Source organism: Nomascus leucogenys, chromosome 4 (assembly GCF_006542625.1).
Source record: "Nomascus leucogenys isolate Asia chromosome 4, Asia_NLE_v1, whole genome shotgun sequence".
NCBI lineage: Eukaryota > Metazoa > Chordata > Mammalia > Primates > Hylobatidae > Nomascus > Nomascus leucogenys.
In genome coordinates, this window is record NC_044384.1 from 4,403,979 (window position 1) to 4,427,111 (window position 23,133).

Sequence of the window (23,133 nt, forward strand, 5' to 3'; positions counted from 1 at the left end):
ATTTACCCCGCACCTGCTTGTGCCCTTGGGCATTTGGCACCTGAGCATTTTTAATATTTGCAGGCAGCTACCATGTGTTCCCTGGGTCTCCTTTCCCTAATCTTGGAATCTCTATTCCTCTTAGCACCTCCCAGCCAGAGTCCTGGGGATGTTAGGAAATGTAGAGGAGTTTTGGGTGGTCTGAACGGTCAGCACTTATGGGGCAGGGGTCATGGATACCAAACTTTCTGCAAAAAGGAATAGTCTCTAGTGATGAAATATTGTCCTCCCCAAAATGCCAGGAGGGCTCCATATTCCCAATTTGACCAGAGACTTCATCCTTTTGGTCACTCTCCTCAGAAGATGTCAGGATGTCATTATTTCAGAGGGAGTGGCAGTTTTTGCCCACCAAGCCATAAGGATCCAAATGGGCAGATTTGGAAAAAAGTAAATTTGGTCATGCGGATTAAAAATGTTTATATAAGCTGGTGGGGGGAACAGGAACTCTCATAAGAAACAATGATATAAGCCCTACAGAAGCGAATTGCAAATACCTAATAAAATTACCTCCACATTTAACCTTTTACCTACCAATTTTGTTTCTAAGAGTCTGGGAGTCTACTCTGATAGTTTACCACATCAATATAAAATAGAATTTAAGAACAAGATTGTTTATTGTGTCATTATTTACAAAAGCAAAAGACTGACTCAATCCAAATGAGCATCAATAGGGAAATAAAAGTGGAATAAATTATGATATAGCTACATAATGGTGTATCATGCAGCCATAAAAAATGAGGAAGGTCTTTATGAGCAAATAAGTAAAAACAGCATGATACAGAATAGTGTGTGTGTGTGTAGGCATATATATATGCTACCTTCATATAAGAAAGAATGAGAAATATGTTTATACACACGCGCACATGTGTATGTATCATTATTTTAAAAAGAAACAAAAGATGGACAAACCAGAAATTGAATGATTGCCTGTGGGGTGGATGGGATTGGTGGAGGGCATAGAGATATGAATCAGCATTCTTTAAATTTATATTTTTACATATTTTTGATGTATGAACCATGCAAATATTTTATATATTCAAAAAATTACATCCAAGAAGTTAAAAAAATCTTTCTAATTTTTGGCCTAGTAATTCTACTTCTAATAAACCTATGAAAATGCAAAAAAAAAAAAGTTTGCACTAGTGAGCTCTTCGTAGTATTATTTTAATAAAATCATCAAACTGGAAGTAAACACTGAATAGGACATAAAAGGTTAAATAACAAATGACCAAGTCATACATGAAATATTAACCAGGCATTAAAATTACATCTATAAAGAGTGTATAATGGTCTGGGCACGGTGGCTCACACCTGTAATCCCAGCACTTTGGGAGGCCGAGGCAGGCGGATCACGAGGTCAGGAGATCAAGACCATCCTGGCTAACACGGTGAAACCCCATCTCTACTAAAAATACAAAAAATTAGCTGGGCGTGGTGGTGGGTGCCTGCAGTCCCAGCCACTTGGGAGACTGAGGCAGGAGAATGGCGTGAACCCGGAAAGCAGAGCTTGCAGTGAGCCAAGATGGCACCACTGCACTCCAGCCTGGGTGACAGAGCAAGACTCCATCTCAAAAAAAAAAAGAGTGTGTAATGATCTGGGAACATTTCTTTGTCAGGGGGCTGTGAAGGATCCGTGGGATTGTGGACTGGGGTTGATCCACACCCATTGATGGGGAAGACTGCTGGCCTTTCTCTTTTGAGCACCTGACCGTACACTCCCAACCCTACTCCTCAGAGCTTCTCCCCAAACACACACACACACACGCACACACACAAACACCCAGACACACACACAGACGGGCCCCTTCTCAAAGCATCCTGACGTCATGCTCCCACCAATGCTCACACACCCAGGTTCCGGAGCCTTTGACCCCTTCTTTCTCCAGCTGCCTCCGCCCCTGCCTGTCTATTCACCGGGTGTGGGTCATGGTTTCTCAAAGCTTCTGAAAAGCCTCCTGAGCAGTTTGTTGGCAATCTCTCCCAGGGATTTGGCCATGATGTTAAATCCTGTATCTGAAGAGAGTCATCCAACACTGGTAAACTCTCTCTTTTATAACACTATCTTCTGCCCACCTTCCCGGCTTTTGAACAGATACCCTCAAACGCCACTCGTTCATTGTGCTCTCAGCTTCTAGGGGCACATGTTTTCTGGTCCTGGCCCCTCCTTTGGTGTTGAGGCTACTCCTGCCCCAGCCAGACCGAGCCACTCCCTGGCCAAGTGTACCTGTGACTCAACCCTGGCCGCTGCCCTGCTGTCCCGGACGTTCCGACCTTGTAGGGTGATACATGGTCTTCAAATAAGAGGCCCTGTATGTCTAATTAATGTGAGAGAGTCAGCCTCTAACAGGGAAAAGGAGAGTACTTCTGCATTCTGAGGATTAAAAGACGCCTGGGATAAGATTTTCAAGTGCACCAAACGCATATTTTCATTTTATTCTCAAGGTCCCATGCTTTTCCAAGTAGGGCCCTGACTTTAGCCATAGATTCCCCTAGGTTGAGAATTCCACTTTATCTGAAACTCTGTGCTCCACGTTTAGAAGCTGGTTCTGGTTCTCAGTTTCCCCACCACTGGCTGAAGATCTTGAGAGTCTCTGCATAAGTTGCCAAGGAGGCCTCTCTGCTTCTCATTCCCCTTCTTAATTCCTCTCAGATTCTGTCACCACTTTCCAAAGCATCAGCTTCCCCGGGAATAGCTAGCTAAATCCTGTGTCCTTATCATTACCCTTTCCCCATATTTATCAAGTCCCTGATACGTTTTCTAAGAACTGCATTTTTTTCACCCCGTGCACCATCCCAGATCACCGCGGTGCAAGTTTTAACAGTTGCATTCCTTTCTGTGCTGGAGCTGTGCCTGTTGCGTATGCCAGAATTGAGGTCCTCATTGCAAGCTCCTTGGCCAGTGGGTGAACCAGCACCAAACCTAGCTCAGGAGGCCCTGAAGCGGAGACGGGCAGCAGGCAGTGTTTCCTGGAGCGTGCTCTAGGTCTGACATCCATCGGGGAGGGAAGAAAGTGAGATGGAGGAGAGGGGAAATTGGACTGCAATGACATCTCCACAAAGAACCCAGCCAACCTCCAGGTAATGCCACAGCTGGGAGGGTTCCTGCAAGTCTCCCCAAGTTGAGGCGAAGAGGTTCAGGCTTTTTCTCCTCACACAACAGCCATTGGACGCAGGCTCAAACTTTGGGCAAAGCTCTGTCTCCCACTGAAGGCCATTTCTGGAGATGACTATACTGTCAGTGAGAGATGTCTGTACTGTCGGCGAGAGATGTCTGTACTGTCAGTGAGAGATGTCTGTCTATACTGTCAGTGAGAGATGTCTGTCTATGCTGTCAGCGGGAGATGACTATAGTGAAGTCAGCAGCACTTCAAGTTGCCAGGGAAGTGAATGCTTCTGCCTAGAGTGGATTTCAGGGGCATGTGGAGGGGCAGGTGGGCCAGAGGCCTGGTCAAAAGTGACAATCAGCCAGGGACAACCCAGGTGCCCATCATCCTGGAGTGGATGCCTGAAACACAACCAGCTGGGAAATAAACTACATGAGGAAGCAGGGGCCATGGAAAATAATGCAATCCAGTGTAGGCACATTGATTTCATAGTGTCTGTAGAGCATCCAGTGTGAGATGCTCACCAGAAAAACTCCAATGACCCGAAGAGTCGAAAATCTAGAGGGTATGGGGGAGGTCCAGGCTAGAGGAAGCATTACGAGTCTTCAGTATAAAGATGGTATTATGGGTTGAAGTGTGTTCCCCCAAAATATGTTGAAGTGCTATTTCCCAATACTTCAGAATATGACCTCATTTGAAGATAGGTTTGTTACAGGTGTAATCAGTTCAGATGAGTTCGTACTGGAGTAGGTTGGGCTCCTAATCCCATATGACTGGTGTGTTTATGAAAAGATGCCTGGGTGAAGTCAGAGACGCACAGGGAGAAGGCCACGTGAAGACAGAGGCAGAGGCTGGAGTGGACCAGTGTGACGCAGCTGCAATGCAAGGGTGACCAACGAACACACACCAGCAGCTGGACGGGGCGGGGAGGGATCCTCCTCAGACTCTCAGAGGGAATGCAATCCTCTGGACACCTTGATTTTGGACTTCCAGCCTCCTGAACAGTGAGAAGACAAATTTCGGTTGTTGTACGCCACTCAGTTTGTGGTATTTCGTTCTGGCAGACCCGGGAGAGTAACACAGACGGTCACTGAAACTGTAGAGACCAGGAGCCTGTGTAGCTAAGAAGGGCAGAGGGAAGAGGAAGTTCAGCAGGCAAGGAGCAGGTGGAGGAAACATGCCTGGGGTCACCTGAAGGAACAGGGAGGAGCTGGAGAGTGCAATCACCAACCACCACCCACCCCCCAACCCCACCGCCCCCAGCTGGCATCCCAAAGTCCCAGAGTGGAAGCAAATTCACTTACGCGTGGGAAGAGTGGAAGACGCTGAGGAAGACAAGGCAGCTCGGGAAAAATGGGAGCTGATGATTTTTTTTTTTGGCCCATCTGAAAGGCTAATTAGAAAGTCAATAGTTATCAATCAGGATGTGTAAATGGATTGGAAAACTAGTGTTGTACTCCTTCCTGCCCCTGAGTACAGCCTAACTTATTTGTGATGCAACATTCCCGTTTGACATTTATTTCCTTTCCTTTAATAATGTAGCATATATCTATTTAAAACAATATTAGTCTTGGCATCGTTTAGCTCCTGTGTACACTACTGTCAAATATGTGTGAGAGAGAGAGAGAGAGAAAGAGAGGAAACGTCCTTGGCTCAGACTATAACGAATGTATGTGACAAAAATTTCCATCGGCCAATGTTTGCCAAAAGAATGTTATAAGCTTGAATTATTTTATGCAATTTATAAACATATTTAAATGAAAAAAGTTTTCCTTTTACTCTGCCTTATGAATGTATTTGTGTCTGAATTTAGAAGACAGGAAGTAACCCACCTTTGGGAATAGCACTTAAAAAGCAGGCATCACTTCCCTTCTTCCCAATATTAAATAACTTGCTTTCTTTCCTTTTTTTTCTTTGGTATGCAAGTTTTGATACTGTGTTACATGCAAAATCAAAATAGAAACAATCTACTAAAATTTGTTTTTTTAAAAAATGAACAGTAATTAGAAATTTTAGTTTCTCATAGCCAAGAGCCCCTTGGACTTCTGAAAGAATTCCAAAGACATCAACCTTGCCACCAACCTAAAATTCTTCCTGCTGGCTGTGTCAGCAGTCCTGAGTTTTGTTTGCTGCCTGGTGTCTCTTGCAACTCATGAAAAGCCAGATTGCTCTACCAAGCATTCCAAAGCCTATTCCAAATTTTAGAGTTCTGAAGAGCTAGTAGTATTTAAATACAACTCTCTTTTTTAACATGCATTATCCAAAAAAATCAGGTTCATAATGGTCGATCCATAGCTGTATCCTGTGATCAAAGGTCATTGAAATTTTATTAAGTGGCTAATAGAAAGTAAAGTTTCCCTTATTTTTCCTGTTATTTTTCTCATGCTGATTATCAACCTTATTATGATTACTTTGTGCTGTATAATTGGGCATAGAGCTAGGGCTCTGTTCTGAAAATATATTTGTTGTTGGCAGCTGTTCCATTATCTTATGTATATATTCTTCCTGTATTTGAATTTATGTTTTCTGGGTCTCTTCCCAGAACTAGATGGATTGCTTAGGATAGGACAAAGAAAGACAAAGTTTTTGCACATGAAATCCAAGAAACTAATGATGTGCTTCATTCTTAGAAGATGTGTTAAAGTGCAATGACCTAGCTTTCTGCAGTACCTTCAGCAAATCTCATTGTATGAAACAAAAGTACCTGCAGAGATTATTTGCCTATGCATTTTACAGAATTGGGCTTATAGAAAACATAATGTCACACCAGCAAGTTTGCTATTTTTATATTTTATACTGGTACTTTTTGCAGTTAATGATAACATTTTATATGATCACTTTTCAATTTTTAAAGTGTGTTGGCAAACAATAATTCATTGCCTTTTTGAAACACATCTGACTCGTGAGATATAACGGGGAACTATTGTTCTTACTTTTGAGATGATATTCAGACAGGTTAAGTGATGTCCCTGAAACACACAGTTACTAAGTGAAAGCTCAAACATAGGGCCTTAGTGCTCTCCCTGGCAGCAACGTCAACCCACATCAGGTGCTTTTTAAAATAAATGGCAATGCCTGGGCCCCACTCTAGTCCAATTCAATCAGAACCTTTGAGCTAGTGTCAGGCACTCCATCTTAAAAAAGTTCTCCTGGTGTGTCCACATGCATTCAGGGTTGCAAGTGTTGCTCTGGCAGATAGAAACTCTCAGTTTATTATTCATCCAGTTCCAAGTCAATTATTATCTGAAAAAAATAATTATTTTATTCGTAAAATTCCATAGAGTTGTCATGAGTATTGGATGAGTTGATATGTATGAAGTGCTTGCAACAGCGCCTGGTACACAGTACATGCTCCATGAGGGATGACTGTCATCACTGTCATTATCATCATAGAGAAAGGCACTTCTTGGACAATTTGACTCAAATTACTCTTGGATTGGAAGATAGTCGAATGTGGTTAATGAAATGTCCTCAATGCAGCATCTTTTGCTGATGCAAAATAAAGTCATATGGAACTAGGAATGATAGAGATAGGGAGAAATGGAATTAAAACCCAGCTTCTTAGTGGCACTTTTATTTCTAATTTTATTCAGATAGTAACCAGTGACCTTGCAGAAGTGTCAAATAGTCGGATTCTACCAATAAGATCCAAATAAAATCAAATGACTAAAGAAAACATTAGTTTACCTCAGAAAAGTAAAGTATATTCAAGCATCGTTATATGTTTCAGTTCATGAAAAAGGATTTTACTAAATACATACGCTTTCTACATAATGCAAAACATCTGATTTAACCAAATCTTTGCCAATCGATAATTAGATAGATTTTATTGACAAATGCATCATAATAAGGCAAAACCTTCTTTTGTATCAATTGCTATAAAATCTGGAAAATGAAACAAGTGCGTAGCTTGCATAGTTCTATTTTTGGCAAGTATTCTATTTTACATGCTTTTTAGACTTTATTAAATAAATTGGATGATTATTCCTTAATAACAAAAATCTCATTATCACCTCCTGGAAATTATCATGGTACTGAAAAAATCTTTTTTATATGGAATGTAAACTGTTAGATTAATCAGATTCCCTTTTATCTGAAAACCATGTGCCCAGCAATCTAATGGAAACAATAGATGTTATTCTGATTTAGTGAGACTTTGGCTTCAGATAGGACGTATTTATTAGCAAAAGGTCAAATGGCAGCTGGATTATAACTATTTGCTTTATCTTCTGTAATAGAACACCACTGTGAGATTCTGGATCAGATATGTAGATTTGAATGGTGGAGAAAATCTCTGCATGGCCCAAAATGCCTTCTTCAGTAAGTTCAATGGTGCTATATCTGTCTCTAACTCAATCTGAAATGTTTTCCCTTAGTTCCAACTGTGGGTTAGAGTTGCAGTTCCCTGACTCCAGAAAGAGTGAAATTTACCAAACATATTCAGTAACATATGCACAGCAGAAATATAAAATAATAATATTAAAATTAAACCAGGCAAAACTACCATCTACTACAACCAACATTTCATTAGAGAAAGGTCATTTTAACAACAAAAATAGAAAAAAAAAAGTGAGCCCAGAAGCAGTCCCTTAAAGTGATTAAATTTAGTCTCATGAAACTCGTTACAATTTTCATTATTTCCCTCTTCTTTTGTGGGTTGGATTAAAGCTTCACCATAGTTACTAAGATTTGGAAACCATTCTCCAACACTATAAAAATGGGAATATGGTCTCCCACTGCCTATTATTCAGCCGTATATTTGCTACGTGGGAAGAAAGAGACTACTCAGGGATTCCTTCAGGCTCTTCCCATTAGAACCTCAGCACGAATTCATTTACGAGTTGACCTTATTGCTGTGTAAGAAAACGTAGAGCACCTGACCATGAGGGGATCAAATATTGAGCAGCATAATTTAGAATTGAGAAAGATGTAATTGACAAATGTCACTGACATGTTTTAGGAGGCTGACCATGAAAGACAACAGGGCACTTGGAGTGCAAGGCTGTGAGCAGGTGAGGGGCCACCTGGAGAGCTCTAGGGAGAATGACTTTGGGGTGGGATGGGTGTGGAGCATGGTTTCCACTGTCCATCCACAGAACTTGGCTTCTTCCCAATCACAATGGCTTCAGGAAGAGCCATCTCTCCTTACGACTGTTTCATCCTTAGAATAAGATATCAAAAAAAAAAATCCAATGAGTTTAGAGGCAGGACATCTGGAATGATGGAGTGAGGAGACCATCACATCCTCTCCCCAGCAAAACCACCATTTAACTGGAATAAAAACTATAAAAATCAATTATTTAAAGTTCATGGAAATTTTCTTAAGGATATACAGCAAATGGTGAAACACTTATTTTTAAAAATCTACTAAATATTAGTGAAGAACAGTGAGAGTCTGCAGTGTTTGAAACACAACTCTCTTCCCCACCACAGGTCAATGTTACAGAGGCTCTACTTGGGTGTTCCACTCCAGGTTGGTACAGCCAAGAAGATAGGGTCTCTCTGCATCCCCAGCTCCCAACTTAGGGCTATGGTTACACCATGGGAAGGGAAAGCCAACAGGGCTTTTCATCCCCACCTGCCCCATGTTGCAGACAGGCATGACCAAGAGGATAGGATCTTGCTTTCCTCACCTAGCCTCTGCTTGCAGGGTAGAAGCTCTACCCTAGGTGCCAGGCCACCAACAGTCTCTGCCCCAGGTTGCTTGCAGTACAGAAGTTTATCAGTAGGAGTAATCAGAGAAAACCAGAAGCTACCACACTCCCCAAGCAACCACCCTTAGTGCAGGGATTGTTATTCCAGGAGAAGCAGGTAGCTATCCCTGCCCCCAGCTTCTGCATGGTAGCTCAGAAGTACTGCTGAGTAAATATGCTACCTAAAGAAGAAGAGAGTATGCCTGAACAGAATCTGGAGAGACCTAAATAAATGGAGAAGTATACTATGTTCATGGATTAGAAGACACAGTAATGAAAGATGTCCTTTCATTTGAAATTGATTTACAAATTCAGTGCAATTTCAATAATATTCCAAGGAGGCCTTTCAAAGAAATTGGTGTGTGTGTGTGTGTGTGTGTGCACCACATATAAATCTTATAATGACATTTTTACAATTATATATGTGCATATATATGTATATGTTTAAACGCAAATGATCCGGAAGAGCTGAAACAATGTTGTATAAAAGGAACACAGTTTGAGTGTTGAGTATTTACACTATCTGATTTTAAGATTTACTATAATGTTAAGGTAAACAAGAGAGTGTGGTATTGATATATGATGATGAAATAGATCAATAGAATGGAACAGAGTCTAAAGTAGACTCACACATATATGGTCAATTTATTTTTGAGCAAGATAATCAGTCCTTTCAATGGGGTAAAGAAAGTCATTTTAACAAATAATGCTGGAATATCTATATGAAAAATAGTGAAGCCTAACCTCTAGCTCCTCCACACAAAAATAACTAATTCTAGATGAATTATAAACCTAAATATAATAGCTAGAATCAGAAATCTTCTAAAAGAAATTATAAGACACTATCTTTGCAATCTCAGAATGTGCAAACATTTCTTAGAAATAACATAAAAAGTATTAATAATAAAAATTATAAATTGGAAATCATAAAAATTAAAAATTCCGTTTCTAAAAAGATGTTATTAAGACAGTAAATTGTTAAGTCACATATTAGAAAAATATTGCAATGCATATAACTGACAAATGACTTGCATCTAAAATACACAAAGAACTCCTAGAAATCTATAAAAAGACCAAACAACCCAATAAAAGTCAAAGAGACATTTAACAAAAGAAAGTACATGAAGAACAAATGCGTAAAATATCACATCATTCATCCAATAAATAAAAACTAAAACCACAGTGAAATACCATACTACACTTACCAGAATGGTTATAGTAAAACACTGGTAATGCCAAGTGTTGGTCAGGATGTGGAGCCCTATTGTAGACATTGCTGGAGGGAATATAAAATTGTACACTTTGCTTAGTATTTTTATACAAAGATTAACACAGGTCTGCACTCTCAGTAAGTTACTTTCTAAATGTGTACCCAAAACAAATGAAATATATATCCAAGAAAAGATTTGAACAAGAATATCCATTCTACTGTAGTTGTATTCAAAATAGCCAAAAACTAGCAGCAATCAAAATGCCTGTCGACAGGAGATTATTATATCTTGGTTTGTTCATACAGTGGAATATCACTTGTAATAAAAAGGAATACACTATTTTTGTTTATTCACTTATTTATTTATTTTTGAGATGGAGTCTCATTCTGTCACTCAGGCTGGAGTGCAGTAGCGCAATCTTGGCTCACTGCAACCTCTGCCTCCCGAGATTCAGGCAAATCTCCTGCCTCAGCCTCCCGAGTAGCTGGGACTACAGGTGTGCACTACTACACCTGGCTAATTTTTGTATTTTTAGTAGACAACAGGGTTTCGCCATGTTGGCCAGGCTGGTCTCAAACTCCTGACCTCAAGTGATCTGCTGGCCTCGGACTCCCAAAGTGCTGAGATTACAGGCGTGAGCCACCACACCTGGCTATTTAATTTTTAGTTGACAAGCGAAGGTTGTATATATTTACGGTACACAACATGCTTTTATATATGTGTACATTGTGGAACGGCTAAATAAAACTATTTCACATATGCATTACCTCTTATAGATTTTTGTGGTGAGAATACTTAAAATCTACTGTCTTAGAAATGTTTGAATACACAATATATTGTTACTAACTATAGTCACCATCATGTACATAGATGTCATAAACTTATCCCTTGTATCTAATTGCAATTTTGTGTCCTTGACGAACATCTCCCCAGCGCTTCCCTTCTCCAGCCTCTGGTAACCACCAGTTTTACTCTGTTTCTCTAAGTTCAACATTTTTGCAATTTACATATGTTTTTAATCATGAGGTTTTTGTCTTTCTGTGCCGGATTTATTTCACTTGATATAATGTTGCCTACATGTGTGCATGAAATGACAGGATCTTTGTAAGGCTGAATAGTATTTTGTTGTGTATATATACCACAGTTTCTTTATTCATTTATTCACTGATGCACACTTACGTTGATTCCATGTCTTGACTATTGCAAATAGTACTGCAAATAACATGGAAGAGTGGATATCTCTTCAACATTCTGATTTCAATACTTTTGGATGTATACCCAGTAGTGGAATTGCTGGATCATAAAGTAAATCTATTTTTAATTTTTGAGAAACCTCCATACTGTTTTCCATAATGGCTGTAATAATTTACATTCCCCCCATTGAAGTATAAGTGTTGCATTTTCTCCATATCCCCAACAACACTTATCTGTTACCATTTTGACAACAGCCATTCTAACAGGTGTGAGGTGATATCTTTGTGGTTTTAATTTGCATTTCTCTGATGATTAGTGATTTAGAGCATTTTAAAATATACCTGTCAGCTCTTTGTATGTCTTCTATTGAGAAATGTCTATTCAGGTCTTTTGTCCATTTTAAACTGGTTTATTTGTTTTCTTACTGTTGAGTTGTTTGAATTCTATATATAGTTTGGATATTAACCCCATATCAAATGTATGGTTTGCAAATATATTCTCCTACCTGCAGGATGTCTGTTTATTCTGTTGACTGCTTGCTGTGGAGAAGTTTTTAAAATTTTAATGTGGTCTCATTTGTCTATTTTTTTCTTTTGTTGCCTGTGCTTGTGGGATCATTAAAAATAAAAAATCACTGCCCAGGCCAATGTCATATATTTTTTTCCCTCATGTTATCTTCTCATAGTTTTAGAATTGCAGGTCTTATACTTAAGTCTTCAGTTAATTTTGAGTTGATTTTTATATGCGTTATGTGATAAGGGTCTTTTTTTTTTTTTTTTTTGAGATGGAGTCTCTCTCTGTCACCCAAGCTGGAGTGCAGTGGCGTGATCTCAGCTCACTGCAAGCTCCACCTCCCAGGTTCAAGCCATTCTCCTGCCTCAGCCTCCCGAGCAGCTGGGACTACAGGCACCTGCCGCCGTGCCTGGCTAATTTTTTTTTTTTTTAGTAGAGACGGGGCTTCACCGTGTTAGCCAGGATGGTCTCGATCTCCTGACCTCGTGATCTGCCCACCTCAGCCTCCCAAAGTGCTGGGATTACAGGCGTGAGCCACCGCACCTGGCCTGATGAGGGTCTAATTTTATTCTTCTCCATGTGAATATAGTTTTCTCTGCACTATTTATTGAAGACACTGTCCGTTCCCCATTTTGTGGAACACATTACTGGTACATGTGAAAACATGGCTGAATCTCAAAAATGTTACTCTGAGAGAAAGGAACCACCACAAAGTATACAAGCTGCTTATTTTTACATATAGGAAGAACAAGACGAGCGTCTCATCTATGGTGGCATTCCTGGAAAGAAACACAAAAGAATTTTCTGCATGATGGAGATATTTGATAACTTGTTTTGTTTAGTTGTTACACAAGTGCATACAATTGTCAAAATTAATGAACTGAACACATAAGATTTTGAACCTCTTGTTGTGTGAAATTGTATGTTAAGTTTTTAAAAGGCAGAGGATACATATTAAAGTCACCTTACCATATTGCCAAAGGCTGCGTCTTCTTGCAAGGGAATTTTTCCTTCTCCTGCCAGAAATGAGTCCTGTGCCTTTGTAGGTCACCCTACACCAAGGCATGGTCCACCATGAACGCTCAATGTGGCAGTGTCTTTTCTCTGAGTCTCCCAGCTGATGTGTGCATTCAAGAGTTGCTGATGAAGCTTAAGGTCTTTTCTAAACGCAATAATTCACGTGTTCACTCAGCAAATATTTACTGAGGGTTTATTATGTGCCAACTGCTATGGCCGACCTCAGAGTCCCAGTGACGACAAATGCCAGACAAATGCCTCTGTCCTCGAAAAGTTACACTGAAAGTGAGTGCAGTGATGAGGTGGATGAGTTTTCTTATTTCATCTTCAGATAGAAAGGGCACATCTAATTCTGAGACTAATGGATTGGCACTTTTATTAGATTTGGAGGTTTCAATTAAATTGCCTAATTAATACACCCCAGATCTTTGTTCTCAAGAGACTTTCCAGAAATTCTTCTCAAATACATGTTTATGAAGTATTGAAGTATCTTTAAAATTTACTCTTGATGTATGTTCGCTTAGTATAAGATAATACAAAACAACAATTTCAAAAATCTTACTTAGACTGTCTTAAGACAATACATTTTTAAAAACCTTTTCATTTATTTCCCCATTATGCACATTTCTTGCTGAAAGTATGCTTTTTACGAAAAGGAACAAACAGGATTTATGGTTTCCTTGCCTAGATTGATGAATTAGAAGCTTTGAATTTCCCACACAAGCTTTTTCTCAACTGTATTTTTTCTTTACTTCTATAAATGATTGTAACTAAAATTAGGCTACTTTACGCATCAGATGTACTACTATTTTTCCCTCCTTTTGTCTTGGTGTGGTGAATAGTAATGATGACCTTGCAAAACAAGCGTTGATACAAAGCAAACACGAAGTGTGAATTTGAAAAGTGCATTTCACATAAAAGTCATACTTTCTATACTATGTGCATTTTAAAACATTTTAATCATCTTGAGTCCTATAGGTAAAATTTAAAATTCGAGAGGAAACAAGATTGAATAAATTGTCCAACTTCTTTGGAAATCTGTCTTTACCACCTGATTTTAGAGTGCATTCTCTAATTAGGCATTTAAAACACAATTTCCTGCCCATTTTTTCAAATACAATTTCCAAGGCATAGACAGACTTTTACACAAGAAAAAAAGAAGTGATAGTGTTTCTATTTTAGACTCTCCTAAGGTAATCCGGTAACTAAATAACTAAACACCAACAGCCAACTGAGATAATATTAGGGACAGAATCTGAAATGGTCTCAGATAAAAGGAATTGAATTGCTGGAGTAAATAGAAAATGTAGTTGAAAATATGGATGCCATAATATAATGAGGTGTGAACTTAGAGGTATAGATCTTGTCTGCCATTGTGTGCCTAGCACCTAACAAAGTGTTTAGTCCATAATAGAAGCTCAATAAATGTTAGTTAAGGATAGGTTGAATGAATTACTGTTTTTCATAGAAACATCATTCCTGAAGAGACCTTAAAAGGATCAGGTCAACTTTTCAATCATTACAACAAACTTTCTAACTTGCTTTCTCTTCTATATGATAGATTTCACAAAATTAAGATAGTAACAACGGTTCCCCTCAGTCTTACTTTCTTTGAGGATACATGCCCTCTTCAACTGGTTTCGCTAATACTTCATTTTTAAATAGTAAATAATTCTGCTTGCACTAACCTGGATAATCTCTGCATCTTTTAAAATAGAGCACCAAAATTTAAATAACATTTTTCTATAGAAGCGTAATCTATGCAGAAGACTGTGAAGTCATTACTTTTTAGAACCTGAAGAATTTTATTCTATTAATTCTATCTAAAAACAGAGTTGATTTCTTTCCTCCCATTCCTAAAAACATACTATTTCAGTATATGGTCATTGAAAAGAAAGATCGGTAGCTGTCCTTTAAAATCCATCCTTTCCTTTTCAATGGTAATAAAATAGTAGTCTCGTAATACATAATTGCTTAGCTAAATCACATTTCTGAACTTCCCTTGCAGTTATGTGGGGCAATATGACTATGTTCTCACTAATGAAATGTGAACACAAGGGCTGTGGACCATTTCTGGACTCAGAAACAAAGTCTTCAGAGCTGTGTCTTCTCTTCCCTCCTCCCATTAGCTGAGGTCCAGATGTAATGACTGAGCTTCAACCACGCAGAAAATGACAGAGCAGAAAACAGGAAAGAGCCTGGGACCTGAATGTCTTTATAGGGTAGAGTTGTCCAGTTAACCTGAACTTCCCACCTTGGAATTGTTTTGTATGAGAAAAACAAATGTCCATATTCTTTAAGTCATTATATTTTGAGATCAGCTGGAATCCATTGTTTAGCTAGCTGATTTTACTAGCCAACCAATAAACATCTCATGTATTTTCTCTCATGCAGTGCTATTAAGACAGAGCTGGTTTATACTATATTTATTTAGTATAGCATAGCATAGCATAGCATAAAAAACATGCATCAAAGTCTACTACTACCTACATCTCAAATTCAGAGGATGAAAAAGACACTTAAAGTTAAGTAAATGACCAATTTAATATCACCAGCTCCTTGCAATACATACTGTGTTGAATATTAACCTTAAACAAGGGTGTAGATATGCACTGTGTTCTTCAAGAAACATGACTGAAAACTGGATATGGGTTATATATTCTCGATCTAGGCTTAAACATACCTAATCTGGTAGACATTGATGTTGTCCTGCAGAACAGTCTCTACAAAATGGTGTGGGAAAAATATGTTGGATTTGAGATTTGTATGAGATAAGTAAGAAAGTCAGTGAGCATGGACTATTTTTGTCTAAGATGTTTAAGAATGCACCTTCTCGTAAGATAAGCACAGGTTTCTAATCCACTCTCAGAACTTTACCAAAATGATTAACATTCACTCTGAAAACTCTAGAGCAGAGGCCTTAACAAAAGAGTTTTTGGTTGACAAAGTACTAACAGAGCCAGGGCAAATGGAAAAAGGAAGACGCAGTGTGTCTGTTTACGAAATATTATTTTACTTCACATTGCTACTCTGCCCTCTGTAAGTGCTGAACTTTTGTCTGTGTAGTCTATGCTGTATTCCCAGCTTAATGCCTTTGTAGGTGCTCATGCTTATTTGATGTGTATGTGCACATTGTAGGTGCTCAGTACTTATTTGTTGAAAACAAATAATTGAATATTTATTTGTAACATCCAAGAGTGTAGCAACCAAAAAATAATTTCTATCCAATGCATTGACATACAGTAGGCCTAGAGAGACCTCTTTCATAGTCAAGGGAAAGGATTATGCAAGATGGCTCTCAGACTGCCAAGAAAGAAGGATATTCACAATAGGAGAAAAAATAAGGAAGGACTGGAGAACTTCTGTGTGAAAGTTGGACTTTATGATATAAAAAACAAAAAGTTGTGACAGGTAAAGATAAAAAGAGACTTGGCTGAGAAGGAAGCATCACACAGCAGAGAGAAAGTGGAACGTTTATGTTACCATGAATATAGGCACTGAATGACGACTCATGAACTGATACAGCAAAAACCCATCAGACATATGAGGAAATTGTCAAAGATACAAAATAGTAGTGAGAAATGTAAACACCTCTCTCAGTCTGACAGAGGTCAGCTTCAACTGGAGGTGTCCAGAGCCCATCCTGTTTCCCTGTACATTTCCTTTTCAATCCTGGTTTGTACATCACGCTTAGACCAGGTCAAAACAAGTGTCCCCGTGTGATGTGCTAATTTGGGACCCCAGAGCTTGGCAGGTATTATACAAAGGGTGGAGAAAAAAAATCATGAGAGAGAAGGTTATTACAGCCTAAAGCATGGAAACTACAGGTTTATAATTCTTTATTTTTTCATCATAAATAAAATTACTTTAAACTCCTCCCTTGACCCTATCCTACCATGGAGCTAGTCACCCACTCCTTACCTTCCCTCTCCACTGCTAGGAAGACCACTTCAGACCTGATGCTTTCCCTACCTAACCCTCCAGACCTGACGACCTGACGTCTAACACCCCATTTTCCTCTAAGTTCCTTTTAGAAGGTTATCAGTGATGTGCTAGTGTCCAGTTTCAAATGGTTCATTTAACCCTTCCTTCACTTCCTTCCTCTGAAGAATCTGATCATGCCATCTGCCCAGTAAACACACATGCACAATAGTGGCCTTAAAACTCTTTTCTGCTTGGGACCAATGACATATACACAAACCTATTTCCTCTTCTATATCTGTGCCCACTGTTTTTAGGTGCAATGCAGATGTTTACACTCTAAACACAAAAATAACAACTTCCTACACCCTAAGAGGCAGGAGCCAGCATGGTGATAAGCAAGTGTGCTTAACCGGCTGTCCTGGAGTCAGGGCAGAAGGCTGTGGCCTTCATGGTGCTTCTGTGTGTTAGAAAGAGGCCTCTGGCAGCAGAGAGGTTGCCTCAGACCCTCACAGAACTAGAAGCAAAGAGAAGAGTGAGAAGGCCTGGAAATTCTCCAGCAGGAAATAGCAAAGGCACACACCCAAATCTGTCCTTTATAAAGTTCAGGAATGAAGAGGCACAGATAGAAATGAGAGCTCCTGGGAACAGGGTGGAATCAGAGAACCTGCTGCTGACCTGGATGTGGGAGGTGGGAGTGGAAGAGGAAGAGGAAGAGGATCATCCATTTCCAGGTTTCTCCCTTGGACTACTTTCACTGAGATGGGAATCCGGGACTCCCACTTCGTTTTGGGTGAGGTTATGGGTTTGGGAAAGAAAGCACTGTTGTGTGCACCCTTCTTCCAGGGCCTTCCTCTTGCAGGCCTTGCCAGCCCTGTTGGATGACATGTTCCATCTCCTCTCTTCTACACTCCAGCCCTCTTCTGAACTGTGGAATGCCTCCATTAGCACAGCAGAAAGGGAAGATCGCAGAATGGAAATTCAATGAAAGGCGAGGGCATGGAAAAGTGCAAGAAATACTGACGGATGAAAATGCTTATAGTCACAGAGAAACCGTGAGAAGGAATCAAAGGCAAAACCAAAGGCTTTCAGGGAGGAGAAAGAGGCCTTCATAGAAAGAGTGGAAGTAAAAATGAGAAACGCTGTTGGAACCAGCCCCTGGTACGGGTGGCATGGGGCCTTTTCCCACTAGCGTGCTCTGATTACCCTTCCTGGCTCCAGTTTTCAACAACTGCATATCAGGGTGTCCTCCTCCATGAGCTCTCCAAGGAGCCCTGGGGAAGATTGTTCACCCTCTCTTGGATATCATGACGTGTATGGTGGTTATTCTGGGTCTTCACGATGGTTGAATCAGCCTTTTAAATGGCAAGAAGCATTTGAAAAGCAAGTGGGAGTCATTTTAGATCTCGATAAGCTTAACTGTGATCTGAATTTAATACATATTCTTAATTACTTTCCAGACTTGAAATTAGGTGACTAGTTTGCTAACCATTTTCGCTGTGTTCCCAATATCTTCAACTCACCAGAGTCACATAAACATTCATCTCCAAGCTTTAATAAATATTGTAATTGTTATTAAAAGGAAAACTACTGGACCTTGGTAATAAGGACCATAATCTGCATTTTAATTTTATTTCCATATAATCAGTGATGCTCTAAGATGTGTTCAGTGGCCTCCAAATTCCAAGTCTGGGGTAACAATTAGGTTATGGGTGCAGCATATTTTGGTGTAGGGTTCAATGGGAGTTTTGTAAGATTTATTTCAATGTTCTTTTTTCCCCCTCTGGGCAAAAAGACCTGCTGCTCTGGATTTTAAAACAACGAAGATTGATCTTACACTCATTTCCATAAATATGCTGGGCACATAGGAAGCACTAAAATGCATGCCATTCCTGGTTGAAATGTGGCAGCTAAGTCCAAGGAGCAGTCGACACTTATTGTGAAATTTCCCATGAATACCTAAGCTGCACAGGGCAGCTTCCTCAGAAAAGACTTTGGTCAACAGATTTGTACTGAAATAAACTTCATGAGTTGACATGAGCTTAATTAAAAAGTGATAAATCTCCCTTGCCTCATCTATCAGCTATTTAAAAAAGAAAGAAACTTCAGGGCCTTGCTATATAAGTCACACTCGTTGACACCTACAAACACGATTTTCATGATCTGCTTCACATCTAAGGAATGTGGAGCCCATGTATTTTTCCTCAAGAAAATGTTAACTGGTTTTTCATGTATTATTTTTCAACATTTATATTGTTCTTCAATTCTGGGGAAGATCTTCCTGATGAGTTAATGTTGGGTTTACATGATTTTAGTTGGATGTTTGTTCTCTTCCCTATAGTAAATAAATCAATATGACTTGAAATGCCTAAATTCCAAAGTCAGTTCCCTGCCTCATTGCAAAGATTAACATGCTAAGGGCCTTGATGACTATGGATGGACACTGCCAGCCCTCTGAAATACATCTTCTTAGGTGGGGAGAATCTCCCTAAGGATCCTGAGACCCTGCTTAGTTATGCAAATGCTAACACAGGAAGTTCATTACCCAAAGCTGAGAAGACTCCAGAATGCAGACTGCATTGTGTAAGTGGCTTTATGCAGTAGCTAACTTTTCCTTCCTAAGATATGGTTTTCATGAGGGTGGAAGGGGTGGCATGGTGCAAAGAATGATACTTACGCCATAGACACTGGAACCGGTCTTGGCCCTGGCCTCACGCTCTTAGGGTTGGCATCAAATGTTGATAAGTAGGTGGAGGTGAGATCTTCCAGTTCCCCTCTCTGCCCAACTCACCTTCCTGTGGTTTTCACCCCTTTGAATGGGCAGGTCCAATTTAGGATCTCTTCTCGGGATTTCACTTTCTAAGTCTCCTCTGCAGAACACAGAAAATGTTCAGGCCTTCCCCATGTGACTCTTAGGGCATCCACATACAACACTGTTTACCATGCGTTTCCCTCGGAATTTCTAGGAAAGTTTTTAAAAGAAGGAAGAAAAAGAGTCTTTACCACTTTCAAGTGCTTGCTCTTGCAAATGAGAGCCATGGATTTCAAGGCCGAATTTTGGACCTCAAAGTCCAGAAGCTGAATCTTAGTTCTATTGGATCTTTGTGTGATCCAATTTCTATAAAAATATATCTATCTCCTGTAGCTTTAATGAAGGAAAGGATCAGAATAAATGGAATTACATTTTATAAAAGTTAATTATAAAAAGACATATATATTTCAAAATATTATCATATTACAAGTAAATGTACATTTAAGAAAGTAAGATGTTGATGAATATAATTTAAACTCAGACAACCATGAATTGCCAAGTAAAACACAAATAGATTTTTATAAATCAAGAATCTTTTCAGCCGTTGTCTTTTCCCTTTGCTTTAACTGAAATCTATTTGTTTTATAAATTTAGAAAAGTTCAACTATTCTTATCTCACTTTGACATTCCAGCGATGAAAGAAAAATAAAGATCCTCAAATGCCAGCTCCCAATTTCTCTGAGTGCTTCTCTTTCTGGTGTATTATCTATAGTTATATTTATCATATATCTGAATCCAAAATCAAATTACATAGTTTAACAAAGCAGTTTTTTCTCATTTATCAATTTGCTTATATGAAAAGTATAATATAGGAAGCTATAAAAGTTTAGTTGCTTTTAATTTTAAGCATATGAGTTACATTTATTGAGAATAATTTACCAATAAATGAAATTCAGTGATGTATGATTGGTTTCCCTATGAAGGCATTTCATCATGTTTTAGAATACAACTCTTCCATATCATCATTCTTTTCTCTCCTATCTGATCACCATCAAAATAGGTACTATGATGCAATATTCTATAAAGCATTTTTTAATTCCTCTTGTGTATCAGCTGTTTTTTAAAATATGAATAAAGAAGATAAAACCTTTATGTAAGATAGTAGGTGATGCAATTTCTTAAGATAGCATACTTTATGGTTTCCCTATGTGTATAAGAAAGAAAAAAATATTGGTCCATTTTATCTTCTTGTGTTAGTGGGTGGGGCTGTGTGAAAGGAAGTTTTAATCTCTCCTAGGCATACAGATGGAAAGTGAAAAATGGCTTTTCACAGTCAAAAACTAAGTTCTTAGGATGCCAGAAACGTATTAGGACACCATGATGTTTTGACACACAGAGCAAACAATTAAGCTATTGTGCAGATATGTGACCTGGGAGAGAACACTGAAAAGGAGAACTGGTTAAGTAATGAATGAAGCCCACAGCTTTTCTAGCCCAGGGTTGCTGTTCCAGTTTGGACAAACAGCAGACTAGAATAAACTTAATCAGAAAATCCTGGAAGTGACAGAATGTCATAGAGGGACAGAGCTAAGCCCCCAACAAGTGCTTGACTGACTATCAACTACGCCCATGTGCAAGGGAGACCTGGGAGACCTAAGAAGTATAACGTGAAGGTAAGGGAGGAGACCATCCCTCATATTGTCTTATGCCCAATTTCTGCTTTGAAAGAAAGAAGAAGTAAAAACTAAAAGGCAGAAATGAAATCCACAGGCAGACAGCCTGGTGCTACACCCTGGGCCTGGTAAAGATTGACTCCAACTTATCGGTTATGTTATCTATAGATTACAGACATTGTATGGAAAAGCACTGTGAAAATTCCTGTCCTGTTCTGTTCTGTTCTAATTACCGGTGCATGCAGCCCCCAGTCATGTACCCTCCGCTTGCTCAATCAATCACAGCCCTCTCACATGGACTCTCTTAGAGTTGTAAGCCCTTAAGTGGGACAGGAATTGCTCACTCGAGGAGCTTGGTTGTTTTAGATGTGAGTCTTGCCAAAGCTCCTGGCTGAATAAAGCCCTTCCTTCTTTAACTCGGTGTCTGAGGGGTTTTGTCTGCAGCTTGTCCTGCTGCAAAGGCATGTTGGAGAAGTTGCTGAGTTCTGTGCTCCCCATCCTACACAGAGAAACTGGCATTGGCGGAAGTAACACACAGATACAAGGTACTGGAGTAGAACCTCTGACAAAATCATGGGCTGCTCACTGAGCTGTGAAGACATGGGGTGATCCCACAGAGGGCGGTCTACAAAATAATGACTAAAATAAATAAAAACTCAATAGAAACATCAGTGGCCACACACCACAGGGGAGAGAGATCCCACAATTTAAAGATCATGCAAATAACTAAAAAAGAAAAAGATCTCAGGAAGGAAAAAAAAATCCAGAGTAGCTACAATCTATTTTCTAGAATTTGTATTATTCAAGAAAACTGTGCAAGACATGCTGAGAAACAAGGAAGTGCTACCCATGCTCAGGTGAAAGAAGCAACCAACATAAATTAACTTTAAGTCAGCCTTGATGTTAGTTTAGCAGTCAAAGACTTCAGAGCAGCTATTGTAAACATATTCATTGAATTAAAGAAAACTATCCTTAAATAACTGAAAGAAATTATTATTTTGAATACTTAACAAATAGGAATTCTCAACAGGGAAATAGACATTAAAAATGGAAATTATATAGTCAATCACAATAATTTAAATGGAAAATGTACTAAATGGGCTCAAGAGCAGTGTTGAGATGGCAAAAGAATCCATGAACTTGAAGGTAGATCAGCAGAAATTATGCAATCCAAAGAAAAGAGAGAACAAAGATTTAAGAAAAATGAACAAAGCCTCATAGACTTGCGGATAAACATAAAGTATATCAACATACATGTAATGAGAGTTCCAGAAAGAGAAGAAAAAGAGAAAGGAGCAGAAAAATATGCATATTTCAAAAAATAATGGGGAAGACTTCCCAAATTTACAAAAATGTGTATCTACAAATCCAAGAAGCTTCACAAATCTCAATTATGATAAACACAAAGAGATTCACATCTAGTCACATGATAATCAAACTGCTGAAAGCCAAAGATAAAGGTAAAATAATCTTGAAACAGGTAGAAAAAAAGACTCATTATATACAGGAAAACAATGCAATAAATAGCTAATATATTATCATAAATAGTGAAAGTCAGAAGCATGTGGAATTACATATTCAAAACACTGAAAGAAATAAAAACTTGTTAAATCAAAATTCTATACCCACCCTCACCAAAAAGAGGCAGAATAGAGATATATCCAGATAAATAAAAACAGAAAGAATTTATTTGTAGCAGATTTTTTTTAAAAAAGCACTACAGAAATCCCTTAGGCTGAAAGAAAATGACACAAAATAGTAATTAAGATTCTTAGCAGGTTATGAAGACCACCAGAAATGGTAAAGATGATATCAATGTATTTTGCTTTTTAAAATTATTTTTAAAACTATAAGATTGCATAAGGCAATGCCATAACATTGCATAGTTAGGTTTATACCTAAATAGATGCAATGTATATAAAAATAATAGCACAAAGAATGGGAAGAAATTGAGCTATATTTGAGCAAAGTTGCTATATTTTATTACATCTGTCAGTATAACTTTAAGTAGATTGT